The sequence below is a fragment of the Aulonocara stuartgranti genome (genome assembly GCF_965226115.1).
Source record: "Aulonocara stuartgranti genome assembly, chromosome: 3".
NCBI classification, from domain to species: Eukaryota; Metazoa; Chordata; class Actinopteri; order Cichliformes; family Cichlidae; genus Aulonocara; species Aulonocara stuartgranti.
This window is the reverse complement of record NC_138941.1, coordinates 1,961,820-1,979,694: the sequence shown is the minus strand read 5'-3', so window position 1 is coordinate 1,979,694 and position 17,875 is coordinate 1,961,820. Positions and strand designations below refer to the sequence as shown.

The 17,875-nt window shown below is 43.5% G+C and overlaps 1 protein-coding gene across 3 annotated transcripts in view; it reads right to left on the bottom strand.

Moving 5' to 3' along the window:
* Nucleotides 1-476, bottom strand: part of LOC309702201 (protein NLRC3-like) — a 143,472-nt gene extending 142,996 nt beyond the window's left edge. For 2 of the 3 annotated variants that reach the window (XM_082526711.1, XM_082526712.1), the window contains exon 1: nt 433-476. The gene's annotated coding sequence lies outside the window, so the exon portion shown is untranslated. The remainder of the gene's footprint in view (nt 1-432) is intronic. The other variant, XM_082526713.1, reaches the window with a different exon arrangement.
* Nucleotides 477-17,875: the final 17,399 nt, after the last annotated feature.

The window sequence follows — 17,875 nt, the reverse complement described above, 5'->3', positions numbered from 1 at the left end:
TGTTAGCATGCTGTGTGCTAGCTTAGCGTCAGAGCTCTGCAGGTGTCTCGTGTGTAAATATTAATCACAGTGACAGTAAAGGAGGTAAAGGGCTGTGACGTCATCACGTACGCTGCGTCCTCTGTGGGCTCTGACTGAACTCAAAGTACAAACTACAAGTACACAAACACTAACTAGCTCAGAGTGGCGGACACACTCGGCCTCGTTGGTCCAGCTGTGAGTCCGTTACCGTGAACTATGGAGCGGCAGATTTGTGCTGAACTAAGCTGCACACAGCTGATGTTAGCCAGGAAACATTACACACTGACTTTAATGGAGAGACCGGAAATACAAACACACACAGTTTGTTGTGTGAAGAAATCAAACACGAGCTGAACAAACAGTAAAGTTCCTAAAGACAAACTGTTAAAGGAGGAAACGAAGCAAACTTACAGTTTCTTCACACACCAACAACAAGCTCCACTCCACGAAGTTCAGGAAGTGAACGTAAACTTTGAGCAGGAAGGAAACACCCAAAGAGACGTTTGAGGACAATCAGGAGCATTGGAACACTGTGCTGCGTTCAGTTGCACCTCGGAAACTCCAAACCTCTGGCAGGCTGTGATTTATTTCTGCTGGTTTTCCTGTTTGAAGCACAAACATCCGTCATCACTTTGTTGTTGTTCTTCTTCCTGCAGCGTTTAAATATTTCAGCACTGAACTGATGTTTCTTCAAAGCTCATTTCAACCTGTTGAAGTCATGAATGAAAGTGCAGACTGAGAGTGGATCACATGATGTTTGAGGTGTGTCATGTGACATGTTCAGTATTGTCACACATGTCTAGATTGTCCCTGATATCATAACTGCTCAAACACTGATGATTATATTTGAAGAATTATTCCTGATGGCAGCAAAGTTTGAATGGAGCTCTCTGTCTGTGCTGATTTGTCGCCCTCTGGAGGTCAAAGCACAAACTGCATGATGTCACTGTAACCACCACAGTGACAGGAAGTGTTTTTATGACTGAAACACTGAAATGATGCTAACGGCTGTCGTTAGGCTCACTGACAGCAGTGCTGATGTGTTCATGTCAAACACTGGCTCAGGTCAGACTCCTTCATCCTTCTCCAGCGTGAGGCCGCCCTCAGACCCACAGGAGCTCTGACCTTTGACCTCCTGACCCTAACCATTTTAGTCTTGTTGCATCTTTAAATGCAAATCCTGTGAAATGGTCAGGGGCGGCTCTAGAGAAATTTTCTTAGGGTGGCAAAATCAAAGCCTTTTTCCCCCAAACACATATGCAGGTGGTTACATGTGGTTAAAATGATTCAAATGCAGTAAGTATGCACGTTTTTCATATAAATATAGTCTATAACTTAATTATTGTCTGTACCCACATGATTACACACTTTAGTTACATGAAACATGTGAGTTTTGATGTTATGTACTGTACAGCCTGTATATTAAATACATATGTAGCCCAATAAGTATAAACTCCAGAAAGCTACACAACATGGGGCGCTTCATTTACAAACACAAGTCTAACTTAAGTTTCACTGTTTTTGTTAGAAAACTGTCACATTGTTGCAGCTTAAATGACACAAAATGTCAGAAATCTGCACTGTCATGAACAAACATGTAAACCTCATTTTTCATGATTTGTTGGATTCACCCTCTGAGGTCTGAAATACAACCGGACATTTGTGACTCCTTTGAGTTTACGTTTGTATTTCACCCTCAGATTGTTTCATTTTATTTTTTCCTCCTCTTGCTTTGTTTGGTATCTTTTCAGCTCAACTGAATTTAGTTGTTTTTTCACTGACATACTGCATTAGTATTACTATTACTATTAATGTAACTATTACTGATCTGAAATCACACAAAGAACCTAAAATCCTAGCAGTATTTTTTACTGTAAAAAAACCACAGACGTGTTGGGTAAATGTTTATAACTTGAAATGCAAATATAAATTGTACATTTTGTAAACAGATACAACTATTTATCTAAAAATGCAGCCAATACACCTGCTGTTTTTTCATTTTCTACAACCATTTAAAATAGCACTCACCTTCCTTCATTTCCACAGTGTAACATCCACCCACCTGTGTAAAATCAGAAATTCCCATGGTGTTGTTCAAAATGTGCTCTGGCACAATCATAAGCATCACTTGCTACTGAAAACAAGAAGAAAGCCGTCCTGCTATGGGCTGAACCATTTGTTAATGTGGAGGGGGGGACACTATGGAATATATCCAGTTCTAGCATTTATATTCACTGCTGCCTGTAACTACGCTCAAACTGTTAAACTTATTTTAATAAACAACACTGTCATATGCAAAACTGGGGTGGCACTTGGGGTGGCAAGGGATCATTTTAGGGTGGCACTTGCCACCCCATGCCACCCTTCTAGATCCGCCCCTGCTGATGAAGCCAACAGGTTCGCTTCATTTGCAAAAAGCAGATATGAGTTTCTGAGGCCACAGTCTTCTGTGGCAGAAGGGGAATCAGGGGAAGCCCTGGAGGAGTCCACCACCCACCAGAAACAGGTCTGAGCTCTCACTGCAGTTGTAAAGGGGCTACACAGCCCACATGAGGCTGAGGGATGCAGCCTTCTGTCAGACTGTCACTAACACAGAGAAACACCCGTGTACACTCATACTCATGGGCACATACACCAATCAGCCTCGACCCTTTCTTCCTTTGCATTTGTGGTTTGGTGCCATAAATGCACAACATAGAAGAGCCACCTCGACGGGACAACACTCAGCGGTTCATCTGTCTCTCTTCCACAGCATGTCTTTATCCTGTCTTCCTTCTCTCACCCAAACCAATCACAGCAGATGGCCCCGCCCCTCCCTGAGCCTGGTTCTGCTGGAGGTTTCTTCCTGTTAAAAGGGAGTTTTTCCTTCCCACTGTCGCCAAAGTGCTGCTCATAGGGGGTCATATGATTGTTGGGTTTTTCTCTGTATCTATAATTGTGCGATCTACTGTACAATATAAAGCGCCTTGAGGCGACTGCTGTTGTGATTTATATAAATAAAATTGAATTGAATTAAGAAGCTCAGAAACAAAAGTGTCTGGACTTTTTTAAGTTTCTTGAAGACATTTCATCTGAGAAGCTTCTTCAGTTTTACACTGTGTGCACAATTATTATGCCAGAACTATTTTTGAGGATTAATGTCATTATGGACCAAGGACAGTACTCTGGGTCTCCTGCAGAACAACTCGAGCTGTGATACCTGAATGAAGAGCCTCTGCTGCTTTAAAGAAGGAGGCTCGAGGCAGAGGTGAGGTGCAGACCAACCAGCTTTTATTCAGCAACTTTAACAGAAGGATCAGAAAAATAAAACTATACAGCACAGTGATGCTGACTGAAGCCACAGCATTAAACTAAACAAGCATCGGATCATCTTTAACAACATCTAATAAATAATGACAACTATTTAATCCTGTATTTCCTACAATAAAGCCTGTTCAGATATTTGTTGCTGATGGAAATGTAAAAGGCTCCCAGGAACCAAAGGACAAAAACAGAGGCAACAGTCACAGCTGCAAAGGATCCCCTAACACATAAACTGGTTCGAAGATATTTTCTAGCTCTGCAGAGGAGCTTGATTGCACGGACAGTAAAAAGTGGATTCAATAACAGCAGCGAGCGCTGAGTGATATAACGGTGCTGCGAGCAGCAGTGCAAAGGCTCACACAGAGACAGCAGCTACACTGTGTGTGGATGTGATCCACAGTCACAGCTGTGGGTTTCAGTCAGTGTGTCTCTAACTTCATGGTCACATTTCAAAGCTTATTGGAGCCAGAAGATGTTCAAGTAAAAGATTTATTGCTGTACTCGTCTACCAGGATAACAGGAGGTTCATAAAGCTGTGTAATACTTCAGCTTTCCATCATGCAGTAGTAGTTGTGTCCCTTTGTGTTTATTAGTATGTTCACACGTCTACTTTAACTTCACTCTGTAATGAAAGGATTCAAATCACTGATAAATACATACATGCTGACTCTGAGTCTCAGTGAAGGAGGAAAGGATGGATGAAGGCAGCCTAGTGTGGGTCATGTGTGTCCAGCAGTCATCCAGGGCCTGGATCCATCTGTAACAGGAAGACAAAGTCCAGCCTGTAATCATCCTATCAGGCACAGCGTTTCCATCCAGCATCCTGACGACGCTAACAACCCGTCAAACGTCTCCTCTGGTCCACAGAAGTCACACTTCCTGTGTCATGTTTACCTTTTTAAGTGTGCTATTCAAGCCTGTGTGACCAACTCTGACTCTCCAGATTCCATCCTGGTCTCTGCTGCAGCTTCTTCTACACGACTGTTTTCTGTATAATAATATCTGCCTTTCCCGTCTCTGTCCCAGTGTGCCTGCCACTCGTCCTTCATCTTTACCTTCATTATACTCTTCACCTCACTTTCACTGTATTTTATAGTCAAACCTGCACGACTTCTTCTTGCTGCACCTTTTTAAACTTATCGTCCTGTTCATTGCATCAACACCGATATTCACAGGGAGCCATAAGAAATCCACTTCTATCCCTCTGTGTTTGATTCTATACAGTAAATGAAGTATATCAAAAACAATATGTTGCCTAGAGTCTGAAGACATATCACCTGTGCTCACTAGCACGCTGCTAGAGTCCCAGCAAACCACATACCTCCATATTAGTGCGTCCTCCACCCAGTTCAAGCCAGTAACATCAATACCAGCTCCCAGTATAAACTGCCACATCATCTGTAATTCTTTTACTCATCACCAAACTTATTTGTGGGAGAACAAATGCAGCAGCCGTTCTTTTATCTGACAGTGTTGACGCATCAGTAAATATCCTCACATGACCTGAGGACTTTCCCACTATATGAACCTGCTTTTAGTCGCCCCTCCTCCCTCGCCACAAGCTGCCTTTACAACATAACTTATAAAAAACAACTTTATTGACAATCAGCAATAACAATTACAGACAGTCTAGAAGAAGAATCACATGATCAAGGAGCAGAAGTTTATGGTTTTAATAGCTTTTACATTTTGGGAAAGTTTTAAAAACATTGTTTGGTTTTCTTTCTAAAGCGTTGAAAGGACGGCTTTGCATCAGAAAATAAGATCAGCAAATGAATCCATTAAAGTTCTTTTGCCTTGTTTGCAAAAGAAGCCAAACAACATTTGTGTCACAAAGAGAGACTTCAGAACAGATCAAAGATCACAAACATCAGGCACTGATGGAAACAGCCAAACACAGAAACAGAGGCACCAGCAGGTGAAGGAGGCCTGTTGTAGAAATGACTCTGAGTGCTCAGGTAGAAACGCATGAAGAACCAGTGCGTCTAATATTTGGAAACCAGTCTGTGTTTGAGCGTCCTGGATGAAACACAGATCATGTTGCAGAGCGAGGACGTCGTCTTTCCTCCCGAGTGTGTAACTACAGGACGTGTGCAGCAGGTTTAATCGTCCTCCTGACAGTTACTGATGAACGAGTCCTTCAGGGAGGCTCCAGGATCACTGTGGCTTTTACCAGCTGCTGCTAAACTGAGAGGTGTTGCTGCTTCATGTGTGAAGATGTTTGCATGGCTTTAACAGTGCAGACGTTCCTCATGTGCACCCATTTCATATGTTTTATTGTGATGTTTAGTAACATCTGCTTTCCTCCTTCAGGCAGACGATAAAGTGAGCTCAGCCTTAAACATGTGGAGAGAACGTTTGACCGACAGTCCTGGGACGACTGCAGAACAATGGTTTGTTTTTAATGATAAAGTTTCATAATGGAAATAAATGCTGAGCCTGTTTCATGATGTTGGCCCTGCAGCATCAGGCAGGATTAATACTGTAACAAACGTGTGTCACAGTTATAATGACTTTAAATAAAGACTTGGGTTGGATGGAGATGTCAGCTGGATTTGTGCTGACTGTCACTTTAAATGTTTTCAGTTCAGCTTCTAAATCTACTTTTGTGTAATGTTTGCTGAGTTTTGCACTTCATGACGCTTTTTTTTTTTTTTTTTTTTTTTAATAAATAGGACAGGGGGAATGAATGAGAGAGAGAGGGGGAGAGAAAGAAAGAAAACCAAAGGGGAGAAGAGACGGTGAGAAGGGGGGGGAAGAGAGAGAGAAAAAAAAAAGAACTCCTGGGTCACCTGTATGGAGAAAAAAAAAAAACAAACAAAAAAAAAACAAACAGAGGAGACAGCAAACAACAAAGAGTAACATAATAATAGAGAAAACAAAGCACCATCACAATAAACTAGCTAGTCATAGATATCAATATTTACTAAATAATAAACGATATTGTGCAGCACGCAAGATAGACAGCGCACAGTGTGCTTTGAGGCAGCAGCCAAGAAAGCTTTAGTCCGCGTCTGTGAATACCCATGTGTGCATACCTGTGTGGATCAGCATGCTTGCATTCCAAAGGTTTCTCCATGTAATGATCTGCTAGGGAGTGTGGGGGGGCCACAGCCCCGTCCTCCAGGGTGTGAAGCGGGTATGGAGGAGATCAAAACTCCAGACATCCAGAGGCCCCCAGAACACAAGAGACCATGGAAGACCAACAGAGGGGCAGCCGCGCCACTGTCCCAATAAGAGCTGAGGAGAGTCCCAGATGAGGGCTCGCCCAGCAGCCGCGGAGCAGAAGTCAGGGGGAGTTGCAGTGACGCCCGTGAGCTCCGCCGGCCCCCAGCTGCGCCTGAGTGACCGAGCCCTAGGCCGAGAGGCCGGGGGCACCCCACCTCCAACTTCATGACGCTTTTAAGAAGAGCCAATAAATCCTGACTTTACACAAAAATAAAGGTTTAATGTGTTTAGTGTGACAGTGGAGGAGAGCGCACATAATAAGAGTCATTAACAGAATGGTGACAATTATAATCTGTCTCATTTTAGGAGCAGCTCACAGGCACAACAGACTACAGAGCAATCAAAGCACCAGTTAAACGTCCATGTGACCGGCTTACAGCCAATGAACAATCAGTCCCCACTGTCCCCACCAACATCACTGTACTGGAAAGACTGTGCTGCCATGGTCAGAGATGAACTGGTACTAAAATGTAAGGCAGCTGATGTGTGTGGCCTTAGCAGCACAAATGCATCACGGCTGCAACGCTGCAGTGTGTTTAAACATTTGAACATTTCTGTGGCTTCAAACCAGCAGCTGCTCTGTACTCAGTCGTGTTTGTGTGTCTGTCAAAGTGATTGTTGTCTTTAAAAAGCCTTTTGTGTTGAGTTTTGTGAGCAGTGCCGAGCTTCTCTGTAGTCTAAGCCGAGTCGATATATTTGATTCCATGTTTGGTGTGATTTTCAAAGTCAGCAGCAGCAAACGCTGAACAAGCAAAGTTTGGGCCCATCAGAGACAGCAGTGGACCTGCTGACCTGTAGGTGTTGGAGGTGTTTGTGTGCAGCTGTGGGTCAGTCAGCTTTATTTCACTTATCCATGACAGAGCGCTGTTAGCTGTGAGTTAGCATCCACTGAGCTGTTTCATCTACTCTGTCACTGCCAGCAAGCAGAGCCCAGGGTTGGCTTCATAAGCTGGACGTGGCCTTGCTCAAGGGCACTTTAGCAGCACGTTCCCAGCAGTAACAGAGGGATTCAAACTGGTGACCCTGGAGTAGGAATCACCCAGAAAAGTCACCTTATGCCAGAAGTTTTAGTGAGACGGGAACAACATTACAGCTCTGATGTCATTGACCTGTGCAGTGAGGACATATTGAACTGTGAGGACGCAGCTTATAGGTTCAACACTGACCCTGGGTCAGCATGTGCAGGTGACATGGTGTTGGTGTCACCACTACAGACAGCTCAGGTTCAACTGGTTCTTCTTTGATTTGCTTCTATAGCACAAAGGTTGACACCAGTCTGGTCCAGTTAGCATCTGAATCCATAAACGTGTGAGCTCGTCCCACCAGAGGACGTCAGCATCATGGGGATAATGTCTACAGCAGGAAAACACAGGGACAGTTGGGTTTGCTGCACATCTGGAACACACAGTTAGCTCAGATATGTTCATGTCGCTAACACCAATACAGTGACTGAGTGCTCTATAGCAGCTAATGCTAACAACTGTAACACTGCTGTTTGTCATGGTTTTCAGACCAAATGATAACAAAATGTTGGGAAAAGTGAAATATTGGAACATGAAATCATAAATTATTACATTTAAACAACAATAATACAGCTAAATTTCCCCTGTTGGCTCATAAGCTGCTCACCTGGATGCTACATCAGTGCAGTCCTCTCTGAACATTAGATAATCAACACACACACACTTATTGTTGAGAGGCTGACTTCACTAAACTCACAGAAACTCTTAAGAAGCTCCTCAAATGATGACTTTGGAGTTTTGTGTTACTGTCAGTGTATAAAAGCTAGAAAAGGAAGAAAAGCAGGAGAAATGATCAAAGTGCTGCTGTGTGCAGGAAGAACTACAACATGTTAGTGAGAAACACAAACAGGGTGTGAAACACACTCCAGAGGAAACGCTGTGTGCAGGCTGTCTGTGACTTCCTGTATCTCTGCCACAGACTGGGACAGACACCAGTGAAACCAGTCACTGTGGTCATGTGCTTGTAGCCAGCAGCCTGTGATGTGAGGCTGCTTGAGTCAGTCGTCTGCTTCCACCATGTAAACCTTGGTGTCTCCTACATGCACAGATGTTTCCTGCAGACTGTGCTGCTCCAGCTGTCACACAGATGTTGAATCAGCAACATCTGCTGTCACGTCCTCCCTGGTCCCACAGATAACAGGCTGCAAGGAAGCTTCTCTGGGATTTCTCAGGCTTTTCCCCGCAGCACGCCGTGTGATAAATACTCACAAATACTCACAAACGTGTCGTTTCATGCGTCGGTCAAACACTCGACGCCCAGCTGGAAACACTTCAGGGAAGTTCATCTGCCCGAGATTCAGAAAAGTCACAGAAAATGTCAAATTGTTGTGATATAGATGTTTATCAAATCAAATCACTTTTGTTGTCACATCACATGTGCAGGTACACTGGTACAGCACATGTGGGTGAAATTCTTGTGTGCGAGCTGCACAAGCAACAGAGGTGTGCAGGACGATAGGATATGATCATGATCATGGTCACAGCGCAGCCCCAGTGATGTTAAACACAGAGGGTTCAAACCTGTCGTTGCTTCATCAGTGTGGACGTTTAAAGATGGTTGTAACCATTTAATTATGGTTACATAATTAATTATGTAATTAATTATGCAATGGGAGACAATGGGAGACAATGGGAAACAATGGGAGGTCGGACCTCCACGCGCTCTCCGGACAAAGACGCTGTAAAAAATGTAATAAAGAACACCAAAGAAAAGTTTCTGTAGAGTTAACGGCTCTGCGTTTCCAACAGAGGGAGGGAAATCTGGGAGGATGTTTATTTTAAAAACCCTTATACATCAGGTTCTTGTTCTCTGCAGCTTTCAGCAGAATTTCCTCACCAATGTGGTAGTAGTGCAATCTCAAGATGATGGGCCGAGGAAGATGACTTTGTTTGGGACGCTGGCGATTCACTCTATGTGCTCGATCGATGAGTGGCTTCTCCTCGAGAGATAGCGCCTCCGCCAACAGGTGGGAACCAACTCAGTCATCTTGGGTCCCTCTGTGCCTTCTGGTATTCCTGCAGTTCTTAAATTATTCCTCCTGGAGTGCCTCAAGAGCTCCACATCTCTCATCTAACTTCTTTACCTCCGCAGACAAACGCTCCACAGTGGCCTGGAGAGTGGCGATGGTGTCAGAGTGGTTCGAGGCACAGTCCTGCAGTTCAGTCAAAGTGTTATCATGCCTGGCCACGTCGCTTTTTATGTCCGAAACTGAGGGCTGGATGCTCTGGTTCAAGGATGATATCTCGCCTCCTATGGTGGTAGAAATCTCTAATATGCAAGTGTCCAGTGCTAGTTAGTTAGTTCTAGTTCTAGTGGTTAGTGGGGCTTTATTTGATGATTCTAGTGTGTGTTACATTGTTGTCATATTGTTGAGTCGCAGAGCTGCACAGTGTTACAGTTTCTGTAGAGTCTGGTATAAGGAACTCAGATCCCTCTGTGAATAATGTTCACTGAAACTGATCTGTAGTTAATGAACTAGTCAGGATTTACACTAGAGAATGTTTCTGCCATTACATGGCCTGTATTTGTAGAGCGCTTTACTCGTCCCTAAGGACCCCAAAGTGCTTTTTTGCCCAAGGACACAACGACCGAGACTGTCCAAGCCGGGGCTCGAACCGGCAACCTTCCGATTACAAGACGAGCTGCCAACTCTTGAGCCACGATCGCCCCACATATTGTTGTCTTTTGTTGCAGACACCAAGTGTTGAGATCCTGTCTCAACCTCCTACATTCTTCCAGCAGGTTACACATTATTTTTTGTATTTGGAATCAAATATATGTGTCAGTTGGGCCTAGTGCAGGGGTCAGCAACCTTTAACACCCAAAGAGCCTTTTGGACCCGGTTTCCACGCAAAGGGTCAGGGTTCGGGAAAACACTGGGAGCCGCAAATACTTTGTGACATCTAAAATGAAGATAACACTGTGTATATTGTTTTTACCTTTATGCTTTGTGTGAACAACTACAGTGTGTTGCTTATGAAATCCATGAAGTGCTACAGAGAAAATTACATTTGATTTATGTAATGAACACATTTTGAGCTCTTAAAGAAATATAACAAAGGAAAGCTGAACTACAATGATCCATGTAGCAAACACAAACTGTTATATCGCCTTTGGGCTTTTGGAGCCTTGACCTGACTTTTAAAAAAAGCGCGTTCATGCAAACATCGTCGGGTCTGCCGTGATATGTTTACAACGGGACTTCTGCTCCTGAACCTCTGCGCACAGCGTCTGCAGGTAAGGTAACTTTATTTATACCCAAAGGCAAGGTAAATTTGCTTTACAGACAAATGACAGCATTTGACATCCCTTTAAAAACACACATACCTAGTAAATATATAAAACTCACTGTGACACATACTTTAATATTTCGAATCAAAAACAGTTCTTATTTAATTCAGTGACAGCAACGGGGACAAAGCTATTTTTATAACGCTTTGTCCTGCATCTCGGAAATAGAAACCTCCGTCCTGAGGGAAGAAGCTGAAATTCACCCCTTAGAGGATGGGAACCATTTTTAAGGATTGATAAAGCCATCCTCTGTACCTGCTCAGAGTACAGGGAGGCTAAACAAGACTGTGGCTCACCTATCAGACGACTGGACCATCTCACTATCTGATTCAGAGAGTTTTTCTCTGTGACAGAGGTCTGACCGAACCATGCCACCAAACAAAAGGATAAAACAGACTCAATAAAAGAACGAGAAAACAAAGTTAAAATTTTTTGGTCAATGTGGAAATGAACAAGTTTCCTAAGGCAATAAAGGTGCTGGTGACACTTTTTACAAACTGATTTGCAATTTTGATCAAAGTTCAGTTTTTCATTGATTATGGTCCCAAGATATTTATATGATTGTACTTGCTCTATTTTCTGACCTTTAATTAAAGTGACTCCGTGCCCATTTTGTTTCCTAAAATCAACAACCATGTCTTTTGTTTTAGATATGTTCAGCTGGAGATAAGACTCCTCCCACCACTGAACAAAGTCATCAATGACTGGGCCGTGGTTAGTTTCACCCTCTTTCAGTAAGCTGACAATAACAGAGTCATCTGCATATTTAATAATGACCCTGTTTTCATGTCTGCCCTGACACATGTTTGTATAGAGAGTGAATAATAAGGGCGATAGGACGCAGCCTTGAGGAGAACCTGTGGAGGAGAACACTGGGTCAGACAGAACCCCATTTATTCTCACTCTTTGTGACCTGTCAGTTAGAAAATCTAAAATCCAGCCCACCAGGTTTTTCCTGATTTCAAACTGTTCTAAAAGTCTTTTAATTAAAATATGGGGCTGTGTTGTATTAAAAGCCGAAGAAAAATCAATGAAAAGAAGTCTTGCAAAAGTCCCTTTACTCTCTACATGTTTAAGAATCAGATTTAGTAAAGTCAAAAGTGCGTCCTCCACTCCTCTGTTGGGCCTGTATGCAAACTGCATTGGATCCAGCTGACCTTCAGTCTCTTCATAATCACATTTCTGAGGATTTTTTCAAAGACTTTCATGACAACTGAAGTGAGGCAACAGGCCTGAAGTCGTTTAGATTTAGGGACAGGAACCACGACTGCTTCTTTGCAAAGAGAGGGCACATGTTGTGTTTGCAAGGATTTGTTAAAAATAACCTGAAATATAGGCCTGAGTTCATCAGCACAAGATTTAATTAGGCGGCCACTAATATTATCAGGACCTGGCTCTTGTTCACATTGACTGTATGAAAGGCCTTTTTAACATCGCTGAGTTCAATGATAAAGTGCTGAGTATCTCTCAGTTTCTGTTTCAGTTCCCAAATATCCTCGCTGAAATCAGAAGAACTAAAACGAGCATAAAACATGTTTAAAGCATTTGAAAATCTCTGTCTGAATTAAAACATCTAAAATGACCCGACTGCTGCTCTGGGGATTTTGAAACCCTGCTATGGTTTTCATACAAGTCCAGGCAGACCCAAAAGTTTTTGCAGCAAATTTGCTTTCAAGAAGGTTTTTGTCTGTTTTGCTTTCAAGATCTCGATTTTCATTTCCTTGGTAGCTGTCTGAAAATCGGTAACAGCCCCTCTTTAAAGGCCTGTCTCTTTTTCCTTAAACAGGATTTGACACTTTTAGTGACCCATGGCTTATTGTTAGCGTAAATTTTAACGCGCTTACGGGGTATAATCATGTCTTTACAAAATACTGCACAGGAGCTAGTAACATCCACCAAAGCGTCGAGATCATCTCCACAAGACTGAAGACGGGGCTGTACGAAGTCACTTTATCTCTACAGGACTGTAAGCTGTCGTCTGTGAGGCGTGAGCGTGTTTGTTTGAACACAGTTCACGGTGGAGAACAGCTGCTGACATAATGTGGATCCAAGATCCATAACTGGCCTACCTGGGGCTGAAAGTCTCCATAAATGCAGGCGTTTCGGCGGCTACACCGGCTTCCACGAGTGTGACGCTTATTTTGAGAAAATAATAGAATATAAATGTATTTTTATATTTCAATATCACAATAATCTTCCAATGTAGAACTACAAGTTAAAAAAGAAGTAACATAAATCAAATCCACTTCAGCTAAATACTTCTCATTTATTTCCATCTTACATGCTGTGACTGCAGCCATTCCCACATCTCTGTGAATGGGACTCATGGACATGGATCAGTGGTTGTTGATCAATGGTCCTGAGAATCTGCATAATTAAGATGAAGGAACGGAGCTCCCAGCCCATCGTTCCTGCAGCTGCTTTCAGTCTTTATGCAAATGTCCTGTTTGTAAGACTGAAACCTGCAGCTGAGACTGAAGACGTCACCTGATGATGACGACACGTTTCTCCCACAAAACGCTGCGTCCAGATGAACAGAAGCAACAGACTCACTTTCCTGGATGATTGAGATGCATCAAGACTTCATTGTGTGTTACTTCTCATTCAGCACAGACACATTATTCCTGTTAGGTCATGTCAGCTGTCACTCAGTACAAGCACAACTGTGAACAACACAAACTTCTCTTCAATGTGTCACAGAAACACTAAGTGTGAGAGCCTGTATGACACACAGGACAGACTGTAAGCTCTGCTGGCTGCACAGCACTTTGTAGCAGTTTTCCAACATGTCCTCCACCCGTGATGTCAGTGGTGGGACCCCAGTCACAGCACTCAGCACCACCTCCTTTAAATGGATTTTATAGCAGTTCCTCCCGTTACTCGGTGCAACGCTTCTTAAATGTGTTTTTGCAGGATAAAACACAGCAGGTGGTGTAGAGAGGACGTCAGCTGACGGAGCAGAGGGAGGCAGACTGTGGATAAATGACAGAGTGAGAGGAGAGCAACCATGACAGAAGCACAGGTGTGGCAGATAGAAGTGGCTTTATAGACACTTATTGTCAGTCCTCGTGCATGCTGTGGAAATAAGTGTCTGTGTCATGAGGTGACATGTGAGCTTATCTTTGGTCAATAAAGCTGAACGACCAGTTTTCACTTTGCTTGTTACGCTTGTTTAGTGACGTCTGGGTTTCTGTGGAGCCCGAATTTTGATGAGTTCTGGTGAAATCATCTGAGATCATCTGAGCATCGGTGAAGAGTCAGCAGAGAAAGTGTGGGACAGAAGTTTGCTTTGGACACATGGACTGAAATCAAAAAGTAACAAACAGGATTTCCAATGGACAGTATGGAGAAGTGAAAGTACACAAAGGCTGTGCTGGAACACGTGTGTTACACTTTTTGACAGCTGAGAACAAAACACAATATTTTGCATCATCTCTGCAGTGTCTCTTCTTTCCTCTGCTGTTGTGCTTTTAGCTCCAAACTGTTTCAAATGGTTTGTCAGCAAGCTGACCTCTGACCTCTGCAGTACTAACTCCTGACCCGTACAAAGAGCGGGCGTTTCTGACCTTTGACCTGCAGCTGTATGTCTCTCAGTCTCAGTTCTTCTCTCCGTCACTGATGGAGCAGGTGTAGTTGCTGCTGACAGTCAGTCGTTTGTTTTCTCAGAGTGAGGCTGAAGTCTGAACTGTTCAGAGCATCAGGTCTCATCAACGTGCGCTGCTGTAACGCCGCTTTGTCCTCTGAGATCACCAGGTATGAAACCTGAGTGCTGACAGAGCAGCATGTTCCCCCTCATTCACCTCCACCACCACAGCCAAGGCATGCTGGGAAACTGAGGACACACAGACGGAGAACTGAAGTGTCTGCTGTGTGTTCATCTCAGAGTCCTCACAGGTGACACATTAGCTCCAGAACACCAAGCCAGGTGTTTGAAGCCTGACAGGGATTCTTCCCATCCAGAGGGAGGATTTAGCTGCACAACAATGAACATTAGTGTGTAGTTTAGAAACACAGACTGTGCCTGCACTGCATCTAGTGAAGAAAAGTGTTACTGCCAGAGAACGAGGCTCCTTTAAAGCAGCTGATATTAAGGTTGAAAAATCAACAATAAGCTGATGTAATCAACGTTTCACAAAATGGTCAGCAGCTAAAATCTGGAGCCGTTCTTTGGTGGTAATTAACAGTTTGTTCTTGTTAGCTAATTATGTCATTAAAGGTAGCAGCAGAAGCCTTGTGTTGAAAGCCCATTCACTCACACATTCACACAGTATGTGTGTGTCTGTGTTACACTGTGGACATCCCTTCTGTTGGAGCGCCATCTTGTGGCAGGTTTAAGAAATGTTCTTCTTGTAAATCCAAACTGATGCACCTCCATAGCAGACTGTGGAGGCTTTCAGTGACATGAAGACTTGATTTATACTGTCATATTCTCCTGTTACACAAAGCACAGCACGCTGAACATGGATGAACTGAAACTCCCAGCATCTGACTGAGGAAAAGCACAAATCATTCTCACACTGACTCCTGCTTGATTTTAGATTTGCTTTCAAATCCTCACACTTTCATATGAAGCACTAAATGGGCTCCAGACTGTTTATCTCAGCTTCCTGTCAAACACACTGCTGCTCACACCGAGGCTCAGTTTACTCCTCCAGCCTGGCTTAACCTGCTGTCTGTTAAAAACACTCCCACACTCCTCTGTTTAATCCTTCTGATCAGACTCTTTGATTTTGTATTGTTTTTACCTGAACTTGTGTTTTTGACATGGTTCTGTCTGTGAAATAAAGCTCACACACACACTGCTACAGTCCTTCATACACTTAGAAACGAAGCTGCTCCTTTCCTCAGTGCTGACACATAAAGAAGAGTTGGTTTTATATCCAACACGTCTCTGTTCCAGAAAACAGCTTCAGCAGCCTCTGAGTCTGAACTTGGAGTTGGTTATAAGCCACAGGCCTGTGTGCACAGCAATGAGGAAATATAATGCAGTAAGTGAAACATGGATGTGTGGAACAGATTATCCCAAAGGTTGATTCTGTTCATCTGGACGTTCTCAGTGAAACATTTGGTCTCTCGGTCAGGTGACTCCTTTAGTCTCAGCTGACTGCAGCTTTCCAAACCTTTGTCACTGGATCACTCACTTCATCTCCAACGTGTCCCTGACACAGACAGCTGGAGCCGTTACAGCAAAATCATTGATCATCGTTTTTAGAACATTAGCTGGTGTTGGTGGGCAGGCTAGCAGTGCTAATTGTTAGCACTAGTTCTGCTGCTCTCCCTTTGTCTCTGTTATTGTTGGTCTTTAGTGAACAATAGAAAGTGTCTTCATGAGACTGTTGCCTAATGTTCAAATGTAGATAACACCACCTGCACCAACCTGTTACACAGCACAACCCTCTGGTGTAGCTTTGGCTGGAGCACATATTGGCAGCTCCAGTGACATCACCACTCCATGGTGACATCATCTCTACAGACTGTGGCTGTTACATATCCTCACCTGGTAATAATAAGACTGTCCTCAGCTGCACACAGCTCCAAGATGAACAAACTGAAGTAAATACAAATTAGAGTTACGATAGATTGAAATCTTGTAATCAGAGCTAATTCTTAGTGAAACTCTCACAACATCATATCCTGATCCTGGGTTAGTGTCTCGGTCTCAGATCACAACATCAGCACAGGCTTGGCTTGGGTGAGGTATTGAGTGGTTCTTGTCCATGACAGCTGCAGGTACAGTGCCATCAGCCATGCTGCACCACATGTCTGCCCAGGAACATTAGTGTGGCTGAGTCTCATGTAAACATTGTGCTAAAGTGGTGGGAAAGTGGCTGCAAGCTGGCTGCACTGTGTCCAATACTCTCAGTATGATATCCACAAACCTCTGAGTGTCACAGAGTGGGCCTGTGCTCAGCTCACTGTGCCCCATTCAATTCTACTTGCATAGTTTTACAAGTAAAATTAAAAGTTGCTCAATGATAAGTTATTGTAGTAACAACTAAGTCCATGGTCATTATTTGTTAATAGTAGCTTAAAGCTTCTGCACCAATCATGGAGCAGCAGGTTTAGAGCATGTGGATCTACAAAAGTAAGTCCCAGTAAGATGGGCTGAGCCTTACATACTAGAAGAAACATGTCATTCCCAGCAGATGAAGCGCCCTTTAAAGCAGGATCTCACTTTAAACCTAAAGAACTTGCTATGAGCATGCAGTGCATTCATGGTTATTATTCATACGATTGTGGGGAGCTAATAAAGTGCAACTATCACATTACATTTTATTATTAAATTGTTGTTAACAATCCCTTCACTTCTGCTTATCTAATTCATGGTTGCAGGATGGCTGACAGCTTCCATTAGGCAGGAGGTAATGTCCATTCTGGCCACAGTGCAACCCACAATGTGTAACTGACACTATTATATTGCATTATGTCACATTGTTACATCTTTTTAATAAATGATGACAGTCAGCTGAATTTGCTGCCCCCTTGGTGGAGGACATCAGGATCAGCAGCTGCTGCTCCATCACAAACACCACAGAAGAAGAACAACACTGGATCAGATTATCTGGACGTGTTTGACAGGGACAGTGTTCATGTTCATGGACATCAGGACAAAAACAGACGATGGAAACCTGCCAGATTTGAGCTAAACTGCTCGTTTCCATGTGTAGTCCCTGGGAGGTCACATGACCAACAAAGACACACAAGCTGTGTCCCAAAACGTCGGCTGCATCCTCCGGAGGCCGCATTTGAAGGCCGATGACGTCACAGCCAGGCGACGAAGGCTGTCCCGATTCCTCGACTCCTTCAAATGCGTCCTTCATTCCCCCGAGTTTGAAGGATGGGTCGGGTGTGTCCTTCGTGGCCCACCATATCCCAGAATTCATAGCGCGGCCCAGCCAAATTTCAGCTGCCAACAATGGCGGCCGCTACTAAGTTTTAAAATTTAACGAGGGAGTACTACTTACTTACAATGAATTCCTTACACTATATAATTTTCCCGTCAGTGTTG